The sequence below is a fragment of the Molossus molossus genome, unplaced genomic scaffold, assembly GCF_014108415.1.
Source record: "Molossus molossus isolate mMolMol1 unplaced genomic scaffold, mMolMol1.p scaffold_m16_p_18, whole genome shotgun sequence".
NCBI lineage: Eukaryota > Metazoa > Chordata > Mammalia > Chiroptera > Molossidae > Molossus > Molossus molossus.
The window spans coordinates 35,506,861-35,510,442 of record NW_023425353.1 but is presented as its reverse complement, the minus strand read 5'-3'; positions in this window follow the sequence as shown (position 1 = coordinate 35,510,442).

Genomic DNA, 3,582 nt, shown 5'->3' with positions numbered 1-3,582 from the left:
TGGTTGCTGGGGGAAGTGGGGAGTGACTGCGGATGGGTACAGGTTTTGGTGGGGCATGATGGAAATGTTCTGGAAAGAGTGGTAAATATAGTTAAAATAATATAGTTGTAAATATAGTTAAAATAATGACAAAGTGTAGTTGTACACTTTCAAAGGGTAAATGTTATGATCAGGAAATTGTATCTCCGTTTTTAAAAGAAGGATAAAACAGGTGAGTCTGCTTGAGAATGGGGTTGACAGGGGCCAGGGACCGGAGAGCAGGGAGAGAAACCAGAGCCTGAGGTACTGCTGGAGCCCGATGTCCGGTTGTGCCGGAAGTCAGACTACCTTGGAATGTTTCAGTTACGTGAGCCAACAAATTCTCTGCTTCTTAGGTCACGGTGGATCAGGTTTTCTGACACTTACCCCCAAAGGAGCCCAGGCGGGCACATCTGCCCTCTCACCTTCTGGGGGCTGCACTCTTTCTTCCAGCTTCTCCACCTCTGCCTCTGTTGGCTCCTGGCTCATGCTTCTTTCGTTTAAAAAACAATTCTCTCCTGAGTTCACGTCACACCCGTTTCTCTTCCCCCATTTCACTGAAATCTCCCAGATCTCCACACCTGCTATTCTATTCTCTCGCCATCCCTTTGCCTCTTAACCCTCTGCTTCTGGGTCCTTGCCCCACGCTCCTCGGGCACTCTACTGCCCTCCTGTGGCCAATCCCTGCATGTCCGAGCCTGGAGGTCCAGATCCTCCTCTCCTCCGTCTGGAGGGCTCCTCAGCCCTGGTCACTTGTGCCTCTCCTGAACCTGAGCTGGCCTTTGCTCTGGTTCTGCTTCCTGTCCCTGGGCTGCTGCCTCCATGCTCGTGTCTTCACAACTGGACCCCTGTTTGTGCTTCCGATGAGTCCTCCTCTCCTCTCTTTCTCTTTGGGAAGCATCCTATTGACCAGTCACCCTCTCCTCCTTCTCATGTAGTCACCCAACATGCATACCATGCCTCCTTGTAAATATTTCTGGTGTCCTTGCTCTTTCGGCGTCCCATCACTATCACCCTCTGAGCCCCTCAGCCCACGGTCCCTTTGCTGACAGGGTCCTCCCTGCCACCTCCACCTCTTGATGTGCTCAGGTTTAAAACACAAATATGGTGTGCCACTCTCTGCTCAAGACTTTGTTTTGGCAGGGCAGGTGGGTCACCAGTCGCTGGCTCCCACCCGCCTCTCCGGTGCTTCGCTTGTCATCGCTGCTCATGCTGAAGCTCCTCCAACCGGGAACTGTGGGTGAGTCACCACGGGGCCTCGCTGCCCCGTCTCCCTGCACGAGGCTCCCTCCTGCCCTCGGACCCCCCAGCGACATTCCTACTCTTCCTTTAAGACTGAGTCAGGTGACACGTTCTTGGGGATGCCTGTCTGGACACCCCCCCCCCATGTCTGCATCCTTCCACCCCGACTCAGGCCAGGTCGCATGCTCTCTCTGGTTCCCACAGCTGGCTGGGCTTCTCTCTGTGACACTGTTTACAACATTGTGCAATGTTTTCACCTCTGTGCATGTTGTGTGCTTCTGGAAGGCAGGCTGTGTGCTCCTGAGTCCTCGCTGAGTTCCTGGCATGTGCTAGCCGCTCAATGTTTAATGAAAGAAAAAGTCGAACCGCAAGTCATGTCAATCGCACCACAACCTTATGGGCACCACAAGTGTCCTCATTTACATATGAGGGAACTGGGGCACCATGTGGTGAAGTAAGGTGCCCAAGGTGTGGAGCTGGATTCAAACCCAGCTCTAGAGGCTGGCTCACCACGCTTCTAGGGAGCCCTGCCCACACCCATCGCTGATTTCCTTTCCACTGGGATGCCAGTGCCTGGTCACCTCCTCCAGGAACTGCCCAGCTCAGGTCCCTCTCCACCTCTGCATGAGCCGTGTGCAGCCCACCCCGAGCTCCCTGGCCCAGCAGCAAATGAGCCCCTTCCATGTGCCATGCGTCAGGACAAAGCACATCATCCCCAGGGTCTGCAGGTCTCAGCACAGATTGTCTTGTAACTTCACAAAAGACCTGGGGCCTGTGGGCCATTAAGAAATACCACCATGGCCCTGGCCGGTTTGGCTCAGTGGTTGGAGTGTCGGCCTGCAGTACAGAGAAAGAAATACCACCATGCCCTGGCCGGTTTGGCTCAGCGGTTAGAGCGTCGTCCTGCGGTCCTGAGAGACCCGGGTTCGGTTCCCGCTAAGGGCATGTACCTCGGTTGCAGTTTGTCCCCGGCCCTGGTCGGTTGTGCGGGTGGCAGCCACTCGATGTGTCCCTTTCACATCGATGTTTCTCTCTCTCTCTCTCTGTTCCTCTCTCTCCCTCCCACTCTACCTGAACAAAAAATGGAAAAATGTCCTCGGGTGAGGATAAAAAAAAAAAAAAAAAAAAAAAAAAGAAATACCACCATGGACAGCCATGCCTTCAGAAATGTCATCTTTTTTGTGGTGGATATGATAGTTTACTCAAAAGGAAAAAGAAACTTAAGTGTCGATAACTTTCACTTACTTGGTGTAGTTACAGTTCACACAATGCTGCCTTCTCTTTATGTGCTTTCTCTTATTTGATCTTCCCTACTTTCCTATGTAGTGTTCAGGACGGGTGAGCCCTGTGTTACCGGAGACCACATGTCAGCAATGATAAGGAACTTGCCCCTGGCCCTTCAGTCCATCGGGACCCAGGTTTGCTTGTTCCGAACTTGCACTCATTCCTTGCTTGATGTAAGCATCCGCACACTCTGGCCAGCAAGCTGAGTCACAGCCCAGTGTCACTCAGCTGGTGGGTGCAGAAGGAGCCCTGTAACAGTGTCTCAGCTCAACCCAGAGTTCTGTTCTCACACTGTGCTGCTGGAAGGCACTGGCCTCCCAGGAGGGTTTGCCACTGTGTTCTGATATCACCAAGGCAGCTACATTTTCTCTTTTAAAAACACACATATGATTATGGGAGCTGTGCCCTCCTTATTTATATATTGAAGTCCTAACCCCTAATAGCTCAGAATGTGACGGTATTTGGAGTTAGAGTCTTTAAAGACAGAGCTCAAGTGAAAGAGGCAGATGGTGGCCCCTAATCTGATAGGATTTGTATCCTTATAAGAAGAGGAAGAGACACCAGGGAGCACACGCGCAGAGCAGAGGCCTGTGAGGACGCAGAGAGAAGGTGGCCGTCTGCAAGCCATCGAGAGCGGTCTCAGAAGAAACCAGCCCTGCTGACACCGATCTCAGACTTCCAGTTACCAGAACGGCAAGAAAAATCAGTTTCTGTTGTTTAAGGCCACCCAGTGTGTGGCATTTTGTTAGGGCAGCCCTAGCAGACTAATACACACATACGTTTTAAGACTCTATTGCACTCAGTGACCATTTGTTGATGCTCAGTTTGTCAATAGTCATAGTCTTATCAACAGTGTTACATTTCCCCGAACACTGGCTGTTGCGGAACAGGCTTCTAGCTCTTGTTACGGAGGCTGCGCACCACACAGCATACTAAGGACGCAAGGATTCTGGACAACCAGGAGCATGTCCAGTGTGACCACTCGCTCCCCGAGGGGGCTGAGAAAACAGACAAATGCGACTGTCTCAGTTTCCTCGT